The sequence below is a fragment of the Anolis carolinensis genome, chromosome 2 (assembly GCF_035594765.1).
Source record: "Anolis carolinensis isolate JA03-04 chromosome 2, rAnoCar3.1.pri, whole genome shotgun sequence".
NCBI lineage: Eukaryota > Metazoa > Chordata > Lepidosauria > Squamata > Dactyloidae > Anolis > Anolis carolinensis.
Window position 1 is genome coordinate 305140267 of NC_085842.1, and position 16406 is coordinate 305156672.

The 16406-nt window shown below is 43.7% G+C and overlaps 2 long non-coding RNA genes across 3 annotated transcripts in view; one reads left to right on the forward strand and one right to left on the reverse strand.

Moving 5' to 3' along the window:
- LOC134296778 (uncharacterized) overlaps window positions 1-6051 on the reverse strand; it is a 58382-nt gene extending 52331 nt beyond the window's left edge. The window contains exons 1-2 of one of the 2 annotated variants that reach the window (XR_010003630.1): window positions 5614-6051; window positions 4192-4394 (exon numbers count right to left, since the gene is read on the reverse strand). This is a non-coding gene — a long non-coding RNA (uncharacterized LOC134296778). The remainder of the gene's footprint in view (window positions 1-4191; window positions 4395-5613) is intronic. The other variant, XR_010003632.1, reaches the window with a different exon arrangement.
- On the forward strand, window positions 5949-16036 carry LOC134296779 (uncharacterized). The gene is made up of 2 exons (XR_010003633.1): window positions 5949-8430; window positions 15758-16036. It is a non-coding gene; the product is annotated as an uncharacterized LOC134296779 (long non-coding RNA).
- The last annotated feature ends 370 nt before the right edge of the window (window positions 16037-16406 follow it).

Below are 16406 nucleotides of genomic sequence, written 5' to 3' on the forward strand. Positions count from 1 at the left end.
GTCTGGTAGATAGTAGGAATGTAGTGGGATCTATTTATGCATTTTACTCGTCAACAGCTAGGGACAGCAAAATCTCAGAGAGGGAAGCAAACAGCGGGATGCAGATGGCGTCATGTGATAGGGACTTTAGTGACAGTCCAACTGCAGTGTCAGCTAGCCTGTCTCGTGGGATAACGTCCTAGGACTTAGAAGGACAATTATGAAAGAACCAGGCAAATCCTGAAGTGTAAAGATGCATGACTGAATACTAAAGTCAGGATTGGCCATGCCATCATATTTCCCATTTCTTTATATAGTTATGAAAGCTAGACAGTGAAAAAAGGTAACGCGTTTGAAATGTGATGCTGTAAGAGAGTTATATAGATACCAAGCATTAGTAAAAAAAAAAGTAAATCAAACATGAGCCCTCCATAGGAGATAACTGAGACTGTTGTTCTTTGAACATATCATCAGAAGTTTACTAGGAAGTTATGACTTACTAGGAAAGACAATTAGGCTTAGAGGGGTACTAGGAAGTTATGACTTACTAGGAAAGACAATTAGGCTTAGAGGGGTAGAAGGCAGTAGAAGAAGAGAAATAGTACATTATATGTGCATAGAATTAATCAAAGAAGCCATGTCCCTTAGTTGAAGCAGGACTGCTGGCTTAAAAATCTCTCATACTCAGGGTCACAAGAAGTCAAAGTTGATTTTATAGTAGTTAACAACTAAAAGGTAGTGAAAATTGGGAAGTTCAGAAAGAAGAATTTGAGGACAGTGGAGAAATCAGATCAGAAAGGCCACAGATAGTGGAATTGACAACAGAGCTGCCACATCTCAGGGCTTGGCCTTGAGTCTCCAGTTTTTGTAGGGTCAAATGATCCAGTTGTGGTGGGCTTTGTTTTAGGCAGGAGGGAAAAGCCTGTGTCCAAATCTCCAGCTCAGCCAATAGAGCAGCAGTTAGCTATAGTTGTGTAAGGCTTCACTGATTTTTGCTACAATTTGCAAAATCTTTCTAGTTGGTCTATGTAGTTGCTTAGTTAGCTTCTGCTTTCCATGCCCATCCTCTGGTACGAGGACTCTATTATACACTTCATCCATCTTCAGAGTAGATGCAAGTGAACTAGATTAAATGTTACTTATCCTGCCTCCTTAAGTAAGAGAGAAGAAATATTCTCTTACAACACCTTAATTTCCAAACAAGAAAACATGCCTCTCTTTCTCTGTCTTTCTTGTGTGTGTTTGTTTGTTTTAATGAGAAGGCGTGAACAACTGTGGTTGATACCTTCGAAGGTAATAGATTGGAAAATGGGAATTAGACGTAAATACATGAGACAAAAATGTAATTTGAAAGGGAACAGTGAAATATATTGTTAGTAGTAGGGATTAATTAGTTTCTACAACAGTGGTTCCCAACCCGTGGGCCACAGCCCAGAAGTGGGCTGCGAGAACGAAAATCTGGTCCGCGAACCTCCTTCCTCTTTATTTTTATTTTTTTTGTTGGATATGGATTTCTAGATTATTAAATATGGTTTTCAGTGACTACTGGATGGTATATGTTCTGTATCAGAAACTAGAACTGATATGGTCTATCCAATGCAATTTTCTGAATCACCAACCCAAATAGCCAAACTGAATCTAAAGTTGACCAAAAACTGATTTGTAACCCTTTTGGTACTAATGTTGGAGAGTGGTCCCTGGTCAGAGTCATCCGTGGTCAAGTGGTCCCTGGTCAAAGTGGCCCCTGTTCAAGTGATCCCTAGTCAAGTGGGTCCTGGTCCAAAAAAAGTTGAGAACCACTGTTCTAGAAGAATACCACAGTGTCTTAAAATGAAAGTGGGAAGAAGTCGAAAAAAGGCAGCACAACTGCACAAGCAACAACTTTAACAAATACGATGGGGATGTACAACTGAAGAAAGACAAGGTAAAGTAGGAAATGGGTCAAAATTAAACACTGGCTTAATGGAATTGGAAAAGCAGAAATACTTGAAAGTTTAAAAATTATGAACTAGGGAACTAATGCTGACTGTACACTGTAGAATGAATGTGGGTTGATTCCATTTAAACTGTCAAGGCCCAATGCTATGGAATCGTGGGGATTGTAGTTTGGTAAGGCATCGGCACAATTTTGGCAGAGAAGGCTAAAGTGGTGTCAGCAAATAGCATTATCTCTACAGTGTAGATGTGCCCTAAGAAGTCCTACCCCAGGATTCTATTGTTCTATGGCTTCTCCTTTTCATCAGAGCACTCTGATGAAAAGAGACATAGGGGTAAGGGGTGAATTGTAAAGCTGAAATATGGATATGGCCAAATTATCAAATACAACAATGCAGACATCACTTACAGCCATTTATTTCTTTGGTCAATTGATTTCAATGTCATTTTTTCATTTTTTTTTCCTTTGGCTTTGCCCTGTCCAACGCAGAAAGACCAAGAGCAGCTCTTTCTTTTTTGTCTGACCTTGTCTATCCAAACCATTACCATATGCAGTGTTTGCAGAGGAATGAGCTGATGTTCATAGCACAGCGCAGTATATACCAGTGGCTCCCAGGTGGACAATGTGGCTCAGCTGAGTGGGTGGAAAATTAACATAGGAATGTCTGAAAATTCCAGGCATTGCTGACATTCATATCTGTCTCCATCCCTAACACCAGAATGCAGACTCACCACGGCATGGTTTAGCGATGTGTCAGAAAGCAAGAAGATGTGAAAAGAACTCCTGCTTAAAGGCTTTGAATTTTGGACCGTACACGTGGGTTAGGGTAAGAAACCAAGAGAGGGGATCAGTTACTGTTTCATATTTAGCAGGTATTTTAAGGAAAAGATCTCAGTGAATGTAAAGATTGTGTGTGTGTGTGTCCTTCACCCACTTCTAAAGATATAGTATTTGTTTTCTGCTACTTTTGTAATTGTTGTTATTTTATTACATGCTGCGTCAAGAAGCAAAGTAAGAAGAGAATTGCTGAAATTGCTAATTAATGCTAACTATATCTACAGGACAGCACAATATCTTAATAAATGTGTGTAAATCTATTCAAATCCTAACTATCTCTTTAGTAAATTAGATTTATGGTATTTTGTAGTATCTGCTTATAGTACAAAATATAGAAGTTTCTACAAAGATATCCAGAGATCAGGTAGGCACATGGCCAATCGGTGTTGGGCCATGAAGAAGCATCAGTGCCAAAGCAATAGCTGCATGTTAAACCCTGAGGCCACTATTGTCAAACCTTTCCAAAACCCCTTTGTCTAAAAAACATAGAGGCAGAGATAAACAAGAGTCAGATGGCAGCTTCTTCTTCCTTCTGTGTTTGTTTCGTCTTCCCTCCAGCTTTCTTTGCATGTCTCTTGGAGGAGTCTGTGTCCCACATGGTAATGTTGATGTGTTGGACATAATATGTAGCTTCAGGTTGCACACACAACTTTCTATGCTCCTGCATAGAACCCAGTCTACCTGTCTGCAAATCTCTGTTGCTTGCAGATTTATTTGTAGGATGGAAAATTGAAGTTAAAGTCCCTAATTCTCAATCCTTGGTCATAAACGCACACCAGATATTTTGAGATTATTATCCTCATACTGAGTAATTCAGGTTCAGATCTCTGCCAGGCAAAAATAGTCTTTGGGGGACATTTTGGGGGGAATAAACACCACTGGCAAACAAACTGTCAATTTGACCTGACATTTAATGAAAGGACCGATAGGTTCTGGGCCCTACCTCACTACTCCTTAATCCTTGCCATGTAGTTGCAGTAAGAAAGACAAGGGCAACAATCATGGTCATTGGTAGTCAGTGGAAGAACAACTGAAAAGCAGTTGTATCTTTTCCACTCAAAAGGAACACTGGCCATTGGGAAGATAGATAGGGAAAGGGTCAATTTTAAATATGTTATATGGAACTTGATAAAATTGCAAGTCTATTGAAATCCCAATGAGACTTTGAAAGAGGGGTTGGAAAAAAGTCCCAATAAATGCTATGGGAGATAAAGCATCAAAGGCTCTAACCTCAAAAGACCACAGTTAATTAAGAAAACCCAGCTGGGTGGCAACCTTGTTTGTTCAGTTGAAATAGCTATAGAGAAGCAATAAATGGCTTCACTTCCTTCCTTGTGGTAAAGTCAGAAATGGATTTCAAAGTGTTAGGGTTTTTTTGAAAAAAAAAAAGTCAAAGCACAGGAAGTGACAGAAAGCAAGTTATAACAAGTTGCACACACCACAGTCTGGACTCTGGGTTCACTTTAGGCATTCAAAGCACTGGTGCTTCTCCAAAGCTTACTTGACGTAGCCAAGCTTCCTGGATTTATAAAACTGGGCGGAACATTTTATGGGAGTAGGATTCCACATTTCTAGCATTTCCTCTCCTTATTACCAGACGGCCACAAGGCAATCCTGTCTTGTTTGCCACCGCATCTGAAACCTGGACAGAGGAAAGGTATCATTACTGCAGACACAGGTAGTACTTGAATCATAAGGTTTTGATCCAAAGCACACTTGGATTGGCAGTCGTTCTAGTGCCATTAGAATCAATAGGAGATACTTCCAAGTCCAAGTATTTATTATGGAAGTACAGTAGAGTCTCACTTATCCAACATAAACAGGCCGGCAAAACGTTGGATAAGCGAAAATGTTGGATAATAAGAAGAGATTAAGGAAAAGCCTATTAAACATGAAATTATGTTATGATTTTACAAATTAAGCACAAAAATATGTTTTACAACAGAAAAAGCCATTCAGTACATGATAATGTTATGTAATAATTACTGTGTTTATGAATTTAGCACCAAAACTTCACAATGTATTGAAAATTTGACTACAAAAACATTGACTACTAAAAGGCAAACTGCATTGGATAATACAGAATGTTGGATAAGTGAAGGTTGGATAAGCGAGACTCTACTGTATATTGTTCCAGTGGAGCTATAACATCTCAATACAACTGGTAGCTCGTCAGATCTGCAGGGCTAGTTGTCATGAAACATAGTAGGATATTGTATTTATAGCCACCAAATATTATTTACTTGTTTTATTATATCTGTATTCCACCCATCTTCTGTTGAATTAGACATGGCATCCGTGGGTGGCTCAGCATTTGTCCATCCAGATATTGAACAGGCTTCAGAAGATCTTGGATCTAGGTGTGGGTCCAGATTATGTGAAGGACTTTGGATGGTTCTACACAGACACTATAATCAAGTTTGGAATGGATTTAAAAGAGCTGATGAAGTGATTAGATTAGCAGGTCTTGAACCGGTGTGAGGCCAAGGAAGGTGATTACATTGAACATGGACCCTGGACTATGCAAACCTACCCCATTGTGCTGTCACACCCAAGTGGCTTTAAATGTCTTTAGCAATAACATGTCCTAACTTTCTGTCAACTTGGGGGATGCTGAATTGCTTTCCTATTTGAGCAAGGAACCCCACAGAATAAATGTCCATGCTATTACTTTCACAAAATAGTAATGATTTATTAACTGGTCTTGCGTCTATCTCCACCCAGGTGTGGCAGAATGAAAATCACACATAGTTCATGTTGGACCAGTCTACTTACTGTCTTGGCAGATAAAGAATATGCCACACAGATGATCAGTAAAGAACAACATATATACAGTCATTTGAACAGTTGCATCGACTCACACAATGTCCTTTGAGAGAGATGGTCCTTAGATGTCCATGTAAATGGTCTTCTCTTGCAGCAGCCCAGGAGCAAAACTCTCTTTCTAAGCTCCTGCACAGAAAGCCATCTGCAACTGTTGCCAAAAATCCCAGGCTCAGTTAGCTCCCTGGATGTGGCCCAACGAATTAGCTTCGTGCTTTGCATTTTCAGTTAAGAAAAACACACCAACTGATTTTTACATGCCTCAACACCAGGCACTAACTTGATTTCCTCACAGCAAAGTCCATACTTAAAATTTGCAGGGTAACTGATTGTTCCTGAAGCTGCCAGTGGTAGATGATTTCTGATAAGAAGAATAGATGAACGTTTTCCTTGCTCGCTGTCTCTGGTATAGGGGCCTCCGGGGCACCCAACACTCAAGGCGTTAGTTATTGGTTAGTTATTGATTATTCCAAGTTTGGGGACATCTGAGTGGGAACAATTTATAGCTCGGAAAAATATAAAACGGAGTTTTGAAGCTGGCATGGAAAGTTTTAGAATAAATTTTCTATTTAGTACGGTAGAAGATGTTTAGACTCTTAGGATGCTGGAGTGATGCCGCTTGGGCACTGCCTCTTTGATTACTTTGTTTCTATGTACTTGTCTTATGTGTTTGGGAATAATTAGATATTACCAAAATATTATTTGAGCACAGTGTTTTTTACCCTTAAAAAGAAACTGACCCTGAAAAGATGCCCTTGTGGCGTGTCAAGCAATAATTTTCTGAAAAGAGCCCGTCATCATTTGGGATCTATTTTGCTAGTGCCTGACGAGTAGGGTATTTTTGATGGGCTAAAACAACTCAGAGAGGAAGCCAGTGTGGTGTAGTGAACAACAGCATGTTGGACTTGGACTGTGGACACCAATATTCAAATCCTTTTTTAGGGATGGAGCTCACTGGGTGATCTTGGACCACTTACCATCTCTTGGAAAACTAGTGGACTTCACACTGTTATTGCAAGGATAAAATGAAGGAAAAATCAACATGTGCTCCTCTAGCCTTACGGGAAGGATGAAATGCAAATATGAGAAATAATAATTGCCCTTCTCACAGTCATTGTGTGCCACCATCCAAAGCATTAATTTACTGGCACAGTGAGTCATAGAATATTTTCACAGTCATATGAAGGGTATTATACCTGTGGGGAAAGCTTTTAAAAGTTTAACTATATATATCTCTTGGTCTCATGTAAGCAGCTCACCCATTATTTCTGTAGACATGGGAGAGAGTGGCAGAATGTACATCCTCCTACTGCAATGTACATGTTCAATCCCCAACATCTCCAACTGAAAGAAATCTCATAGTGGACTGTGGGAAAGACCTCTTAAGGGACTTTGGTAGTTAAAGTAGATACTATTAATTCAGACAGACCAAGACTGAGCAAGTAAAAGATAGAGCTTTGAAGAATATTTTGGATTATAGCTCCCAGCATGGGCACTGGGCTTGTAGGGTCTAACAGTTTCCAAGTAACATTTCCAAATTCTGATGTAAGGTTCTATATTAACAACATGCAGAGTAGGCTTTTCAGCTGCTTTCACCCAGAGATAATACAAACCACATCTGGAATCACACTGTGTCCAACTCTAGGCACCTCAATTTAAGGGAGATGCTGACAAACTGGAATATGTCTAGAGGAGGCAACTAAAATGATCAAGGGTCTGGAGAACAAGCCGTACGAAGAGCAGCTGAAAAATCTGGGCATGTTTAGCCTGCAGAAGAGAAGGCTGAGAGGAGACATGATGGACATGTATCAAGATATGAGGGGAAGTCGTAGGAAGGAGGGAGCAAGCTTGTTTTTCTGCTGCCCTGTAGACTATGGAACGCAGAGCAATGGCCTCAAATTATATAAAAGGAAATTCCACTTAAACATTAGGAAGAACTTACTAACTGTGAGAGCTGTTCAGCAGTGGAACTCTCTGCCCCGGAGTGTAGTGGAGGCTCCTTCTTTGGAGGCTTTTTAGCATAGGCTGGATGGCCATCTGTCGGGGATGCTTTAAATGCAATTTTCCTGCTTCTTTGCAGGGGGTTGAACTGGATAGCCCACGAGGTCTCTATTATTCTTTTAGACATTGTACTGACCCAGGTGTTCAAACATGCCCATTTCAATGTGAGACAGACTACTGCCTAAATGAGCACAGTACTGGTCCACTAGATCTAGTATTTGGGTTTTCCAGTTAGTGGTCTATGACAGAATTTAAGCATTAACTATTTATGGTTCTTGTGTGAAAAGCCCATGTGGCAGTAAGGAACATCTTCAAATCAGTCCCTACTTTGGTGCAGTTCTCTGTTTGCTTTAAAACATTCATAAAGTCCAAGCATTAGAAATATTCTTTTAAAAGGTTACTCTCCTCAGTTGACTTCCACATGGGTTCAAAGCTTCAGAAAGAGACAGGACGGAAGGAGCCAGTTCTTCATTCCAAACCAGCCTCCCCTGGTTTCAGAGGTCAATCTTTCCTTTTGAAGTAGAAGGCATACAATCAGCTATCTTGACTAGTTTAATATTAAATGTTTTCCCTGCAGTGGATTGATTGTCTAGGTCTGCTCTTTGGAAACATTCACACCAGCCTAACACATTTTTCAGCGGCTTGGGTTACCAAGAACCTGTTTCACATCATTACTATTTAAAGGTGTCCTGGCATTTTCATTGCAGCCTGTTAATCAAATCGCTGTCAGCAGAACTGAAGGTGCTTAATTACCGTGCCAAGCAGCTTCTATGAAACATCCATCTGTATGTGCTTTGTGTATGACTGGTGTGGGATTCACACAGCAATGACCAGCTAAAGAATGGATTCATCAAGTGAGTAGCATTTTTCCCTATGGCTGGGGCACTTACATAACTATGTAGGCTTCAAGGGGAAAAACATATTTCTGACAGTTCTTAGAAGCATACCCCACAGGTTTCCCTCCATCACTTTACATTCTGCAGGAAAAGAAAACAAATTACTTGTGGCTCCAACATCAAATTAAATGATATGTCTCCATCCTGGAATGAATCTAGTAAATCTGCAGTGGGCCTGGATGTCAATGGGCTGATTTCGAAATGTCTTTGAGTGTTCCACGCCAATATAGAAATGGCACTATTCTTGATTGTGCATCCTCTATGCATCAACTATACAATCACATATGATGTATTTAATATTTTTTAAGCCTACAATCCTTGGGTACATCTGAAACTACATTATATAGCAGTGTAGATGGGACCTATGTCACTATCCCCGCTGAAATATGTGGCTGCCCACATGAGCCACTTTACATCGCTGTCATGTTTCTGTGTTTCAGAAAGGTGTTCATATTAGATCTGTTACAGTTTAAACAAGAGTCTTGTGGTACCCAAGAGACAGATTCATAACAGCATAAATCTAGGATTTCCAAGCACTGTTTCTGCAAGCTCCACTGTGCTCGCAGTGGAGCTCTCTTGCTGTTTAGCAAACACTAGTAATATCCTCATTCTCCTTTAAAAAATACTAACTGAAGCCTATTGCACTGACCAGAAAATAAATAAGAAAAAGACAGACTGAACTGTTTGCCAACATCCTGGGTAATGGCCAAACAGAAATGTGCTTTGTCTGTATTAATGTACAGGTTTATTTAATTGCTTAATTTATATCCCTGCCTTGCTCCTAGTATAGGATTTAAGGAGCCTTGTGTGTGCTTTCTAGTTACTGCTGGTGCTTTTGTTGGTTTGATATAGATATATGCTACCAGTTGGTTTCTTTTGGTGTGGTATGCTATGTTTCTCCCGGGCTTTTGCATAAATGATGTGTATATTAAGAGGGTTAGGTATGTCTTTGGTTTGGGTTTGTGTGCATGGTGTGTCATGGGTGCATGTTTTGTCTGTGTTTTTGGTAGTATACTGTAGATAGATAGTGTGAAATCTGTAATTTGATGTGTTTTGTAGAGGCAAAGCATTTGGTAGATTAGACCTTATCTTTATTTTGTCCCCAGTTCCTTGGCCAGGTTATTTGTCTCAGATTCCCATCAACTTTTGTGAAATGGATGTTGGCAAAGAAAATTCTGGATACAAAATAGCGTTTTCCTGTTTTGTAGCTCAGAACTCACCTTTGATCTCGAGCAAGTTACTTTTTCTTTAACCATACTTCTGTGAAACTGGTGATTGGCCATAGCCATTTTGTACATGAACAATCCTACCTCATGATACCCTTTTTGTGAGAATTTCCACGATAGTTTCTTAAAGAGATTGTGGGATCTAGGTCTAAGGTTTGTGGACGTTTTTAGAGGGAGTAGATAACAGTTCTAAAGTTTATAGCATAATTGTGTTTTGGTCTTTAAAGTGCCTTGGAGTTTCTTGTTATGTTTTTTATGTTAACTTTGATGACAACAAAACTGTAACATGTGCCAAATGTTTTATCCTAGAATGGATGTTGCTATTTGTTAAATAATCATCTTGAGAAAGCATCCAGACCGGGCTCATGATATAATAAGAGGAAGTTTTAGCCTTTAACACTGCCATGGTTTCAAGGAGAATTTGACCCTTTGTGCATGCTATTTGTAATGGAAGATGGAAGCAACTTTTTTTCCATGGCAAATAGCAAACACTTGGGGGAGTGGATTCTGATCAAGATAAAGGCAAAGAGCTAAAGAGCTCCTCTTCTCCCAGTCAAACAACTGATGTTCCCCCATGCTGCAATTCCAAACTCACTTAATGTCCCCGCATTTGACTCTTTGTGTGCGTATTTAAATTACCCAATGATCCAAGAATGAACCAGGGAAGGACAGTGTACTAAACTAGCTAGTTCGAGTTCTGAGCAGATACACAGATTCAGAATATTGAAGGTGAAATGACAGAACCATCACTGCCTTCTATTGTACCTTTTTAGTTGCGTGTTGCAATGCAGGTGATGATGCTATGAGTTCACCAGCCTTGAATTGCTTGAAAATCATTACTACATTTCTTTCCAGCTGAGAACTTATACAGCTACAAGAGGGGAAATATATGATTGGCCTAATTTTATTGGAAAAGATGCCTTGGGCCTCCAAACTCAAATACTTGGCATTCTTTCAAACTGTAAGAAAATTGTGGTTAATGGCATGTCAAAGCCCTATGTTGCTTGGTTAGATAGTCTGCGAATTTACTTATTTTTTAACATATCCCTCAGATGAAGAAGATATTTCACTGTCAGAACCCTGCTACTAGAGCCTGGATGTGGCTCTGAGTTTCAGGGTCACTGACATTGATAAGACACCTGCGTCTCAGGACTCGGAGAAGAAACGGCTGCTGGACTTGGTGGGGAATCTGCGCGGGGTTTTGCTGAGCGGGAAGAGACTTTTCAAATGAGGGGGAGGGTATATAAAGGATGGTTGGCCGGAGCCTCCCATTCTTGGCTTTTCTGATGTCTATGTTTCCTGCAGTAAAGTTTCTGGTGATACCACAGAGAGTCTCGTGTGTTCATTCAGGAGCGGCTGTAGTGAGCTGACACTAAGCCAAGAATACGGACACCATCCCGTTGTAACGGTGAGGTGTAACATGCAAGTGGAGGATGAAGAGCTCTTGGGCGCAGGAGGAGGAAGGTCGGGAAGGGCCACTCCCGAGCCGGACGCTGAGTTCCACCAGCTGGCGGCCCTGGCGTCATCCACCGCTTATGCCCAGCCGAACGGGGTAACCCAGAGGTGTGGAGTGGTGCAGGGAGACAGCACCGGAGGCGAGGAAGATCTACCCTCCCCAGCCCCACAAAGGATGGTGTTTCTGGAGGAGAGGATGTCGGCGATGGAGTAATGTCGAGTAATGTCGATGGCAGTAATGTCGAGGGCGATGGAGCGCCTGGCGTTTTTGGCGGAGCCAGAGAGAGGAAGGGAACTTCGGACTGGCTCAATGTGGGACATGAGCGTGGGAAGCAGCCAGGGCTTTGCAGACCTCCCAGCACCGAAGGGAAGGGGAATGCGAAAGGAGCCCGGCGCCCAAACAAGCCTGATGCGGGTGGAGGAGAGTGACGACGAAGGGGAAAAGCCTCCGAGAATCCCGGCTACGCTCCCAGCTGAGACCCTAGTGCCCCTGGCGAATGCCGGGCGTGGCACAGGGCCAAGAGAAACAGCAGCGGGGCCCACTGGTCCGCAAGGGGGCTTACGACGGGCGGAGGATTGGGGATTGCCGCCACAGGGACCCCTACCGAGACGAGAGGAACTAAGGATCGAGTTTGGGGAAGAGTCCTCTGAACTGGATTTTTTCCTTACCACGGTGAGGGGCTATATGGAGGACAATGCTCACACTTTTAGAACGGAATCCAGCCGGATCCGGGCCATTGGTGCAGTGTTGAAGAGGGGAGCGGCTAGCTGGTACGTTCAGCTGCACGCGCGGCGCGACCCATGTCTGGGGTCAGTCCGGCGCTTTATGGGGGCCCTGGAGACCCGTTTCCGAGATCCACTGGAGCAAATCCGGGTGAGGGAGAAGTTGAAGACCGTCTCCCAGGGGCAGAGGTCTATCTGAGTATGCGGAGGAATTCCAATGCCTCGCCGAAAAGGTGCCGGAATGGTCTGCAGTGACAAAGATGGAACTCTTCAAAGAGGGGCTCAGGCGGGAGATCATCTCCTGGGCGGTGCACTGTGATGAGCCTGACACACTGCACGGATGGATTCAGCTGGCGGGGCGCGTCGAGACATCGCTGGCCCAAGTGAGGAGGCACCGAGGAGGGCTACAGCAATGGCCGCAGATGAAAGAGGGGAGCCGGAAGGAGGGATCAGCCCCAGCCGGGAGGAGAGCGGAGCCGAGAGGGAACGTGAGCGCCAGCAGGAGCGGCTGCTTCGTGTGCGGCCGGTTGGGCCACAGGGCTGCCGAGTGCTGGCAGAGAAAAGGGGAAGGCAGAGGCCCGCCCAAACCAAGAGCCGTGGCAGGAAAACGCGCCGAAGAAGAACCACCGATGAGGGACCATTCGGGGGGGTTGGTAAGTCAGGACAAAGCTATGATAGTGGTCCCCATTCAGCTTGAAAATGGCAGCAAACAAGCAACATGCAAAGCGTTTGTGGATTGTGGATGTTCCAGGAACATCATTTCCCCTGAATTAGCCAGGGGATTGGGATGCGAAAGAACGAGCCTAGAATCCCCAATAGCATTTTCGCAGTTGGACGGATCCACAGCATCAGGATCGTTAGCTAGGCACAGTGTCGAAGATGTAAAGTGTAAGATAGGGAATTGGGAAGGAAAGGTGTCATTTGTGATATCACAAATAGCCAACTATAATGTTATACTAGGCATGCTGTGGCTGGGGCAGGCCAACCCGCAAATCAACTGGGAGGATAAGAGCATGATTTTCGGGATGAGTTTGGAAGAAGGGAGCCAGGAAGTCGAGAGGGAGCCAGGAAAAAGGGGGGAGGAAGACTCTATCAGAATAGCAGAACTTGCGGATAAATTACCCCCAGAGTATCGTGATTTTGTGGACGTGTTTGACGAGAAGGAAGCAGACAATTTCCCACCGAAGCGGAGGGTTGAAGTGAAAATAGAGCTAGTCCCAGGAGCAGAGCTTCCCAAGGCAAAGGTATACCCGATGTCGGCTAGGGAAAAGGAGGAACTGAGAAAGTACATTGATAAAAACCTAGCGAGGGGTTTCATAGAACCTTCGAATTCCCCTTTAGGGGCACCTGTGTTGTTTAGGCGGAAAAAGGACCAAACGCTGAGGCTCTGCATTGACTACAGAGGCCTGAATGCAATCAGTACTGTAAATAAATACCCTCTACCCTTAGTGAAGGACTTGATCGCCCAGTTATCGGAGGGGCAGATATTCACTAAATTGGATTTAATTGAAGCTTACCATAAATTGCAGATCAACCCAGAGGACAGGTGGAAGACGGCCTTCTCCTGCGCCTTCGGATTATTCAATTATTGTGTGCTCCCATTCGGTTTATGCGGGGGAGGGGCCGCGTTCATGCAATTAATCAACAAAGTGTTGCATCCATTATTGTACAAGGGAGTTTTTATTTTTTTAGATGATATATTGATAATGTCTCGGACCAAGGAGCAACACGTAGAACTAGTCAGGGAAGTCCTACAAAAGCTGAGGGAAGCGAAACTGTATGCGAAACTGGCCAAGTGCGAGTTCAATAAAGACCAGATAGACTTTCTGGGGTATAGGATTTCCTCCCAGGGAGTGGCAATGGACCCTGCGAAGGTGGAAGACGTAAGGGGGTGGGAAGCCCCCAGAACACGGAAGCAGCTGCAATCCTTCCTGGGGTTCGCAAACTTCTATAGAACATTTATCAAGGACTTTGCGCGCCTCACTTTGCCATTAACTGATTTGTTAAAGACTAAAGGCAGGGGAGAAACAGCCAAAGTGAAGGCCCCTGGGGCCAAACTGACCTGGACAATAGAATGCCAGGAAGCTTTCGAAGCCCTAAAAAAGCGTTTTACTGAGGAGCCCGTCCTACAGCACCCTGATATGTCTAAGGCCTTTGTAATACATTGCGATGCGTCAGACCGGGCATATGGGGCAGTCCTGCTGCAGAAAGACGAAGGGGGGAACCTGAAGCCATGTGGCTATCTGTCGAAAAAGTTTAGCGATACAGAAAAAAACTGGCCGATTTGGGAGAGGGAAGCCTTAGCGATTCTGAAAGCACTAGAGTGCTGGAGACACTTTCTGGAAGGGAGTGGAATACCGTTTGAGGTGTGGTCTGACCATAAAAATTTGCAATATCTGAGATCCCCTCGCAAACTGTCAGCGAAGCAGATTAGATGGGCCCAATATTTCAGCCGTTTTGATTTCAGACTCAAGTTCTTCCAGGGGAAACACAACATACTCGCTGACGCTCTCTCTCGGATGCCTCAGCACGGGGGAGGAATTCAGGAATCTGAGGGGAGCCTTTTCCTAGATAAGCAATGGGGCCTGGCAGTACTGACTCGAGCACAAGCGGCCAAAGAAAACAAACGTACTGCCATTTCCACGGGGGGAGGAGAAATATGGGAGGAAGAGTTGAAGCGAGCATATGGAGGGGACGAATGGTTACAAACGAACAAAGAACAGGGAGAACTGTGTGGGGATTTGGTGTTTGTTAATAAGAAATTGTATATTCCTGAATGTTTGAGACAAGAAATGTTAAGGAAATGCCATGATAACAAGGGTGCAGGTCATCTAGGCCCTACCAGGACTATTAAACTGTTGGCCAAACAATGCTGGTGGCCCGGAATGAGGAAAGACGCCAGGGGGTACGTCACGCAGTGTGAATTATGTGCAGAGGGCAAAACACCACCTGGGAAGCCCCAGGGGCTATTGCAGAAGGTGGTGGAGCCCATGAGGCCATGGGAATGCGTGGCAATGGATTTTGTAGGCGAACTACCCCCCAGCAGAGGCCACAGATACATTTGGACAATATTGGACCTATTCTCAAAACAGGCGCACTTTGTGGCCCTGCCAAAACTCCCCTCGGCTGAAAAGCTCGTGGATTTGTATGTAAAGCACGTCTATCACCTACATGGGTGCCCCGACAAAATAATTAGCGACCGGGGAGTCCAATTCACTGCAAGATTTTGGGGAAAATTCTTACAGCTGTTAGGAGCAGAAAGGAACCTGAGCTCGGCCTTTCATCCCGCGACCAACGGGGGGGTCGAACGTACCCAACAAACACTGTGCCAATTCTTGAGGATGTACACCAATTATAGACAGGACGATTGGTCAGACCTTCTGCCTTTTGCTGAGATGGCAGTTAATGGGGCCGTACATTCGGCCACAGGTCGTGCCCCATTCGAAATAGTATACGGACAGGAGGTGGCACCTTTCCCCAGGCTACCCGAGTGGAAGGAAGGAGAGGGCCAGACCGACAAGGAATGGCCGGCTAAAATTAAGCAAGGGTGGCAGAACGTGGTGGAGGCATTGCAGGAAACGCAAAAGAAGTACAAGCTCTTTGCAGATCGTATGCGCCGAGAGGGGGACAAATTGGGCGAAGGAGATCTGGTTTGGCTGAGCACAAAAAACCTGAAATTGGGGTTCCCATCTAAGAAATTGGCTCCACGCTATATAGGGCCGTTCAGGGTGGCGAAAAGAATAAACGAAGTGACCTATCAGCTGAGGCTACCCAAGGACCTAGGAAAGGTACACCCGGTATTCCATTGCAGCCTGTTAAAAAAGTATAAAGGAACTCTGGACAGCGGAGAACAATAGTTGTGTTAAATCTTTTCCTTCCAGGATGAAGGGGAGGAGGACGCCATGTCAGAACCCTGCTACTAGAGCCTGGATGTGGCTCTGAGTTTCAGGGTCACTGACATTGATAAGACACCTGCGTCTCAGGACTCGGAGAAGAAACGGCTGCTGGACTTGGCGGGGAATCTGCGCAGGGTTTTGCTGAGCGGGAAGAGACTTTTCAAATGAGGGGGAGGGTATATAAAGGATGGTTGGCCGGAGCCTCCCATTCTTGGCTTTTCTGATGTCTATGTTTCCTGCAGTAAAGTTTCTGGTGATACCACAGAGAGTCTCGTGTGTTCATTCAGGAGCGGCTGTAGTGAGCTGACATTTCACTGCTCTTTCCCATCAGAAAAAGTTCTCAACTCCTTAACAAACATGTGAGTTTGGTGATGAATCTTGAAAAATCTGAGAGTTCTGCTGTGAACTAGCCTGATCCACCTTGCAAACATAAAGAAAAAGAAAATATTCTCTCAGGGTTTTCTGCAGAAATTTATGAAGAAGTTTCTGACCAAGGTCTTACACATTTTCAGCATAATGTAGATAAAGACAGACACACATCATTAGGCTTGATCACTAAAGGTGGCCTCTGATTATGAAACTGGCACCATAGTCTTGAGCTTATCCATTTTAGAATGGTTAATTAACTTCCCAC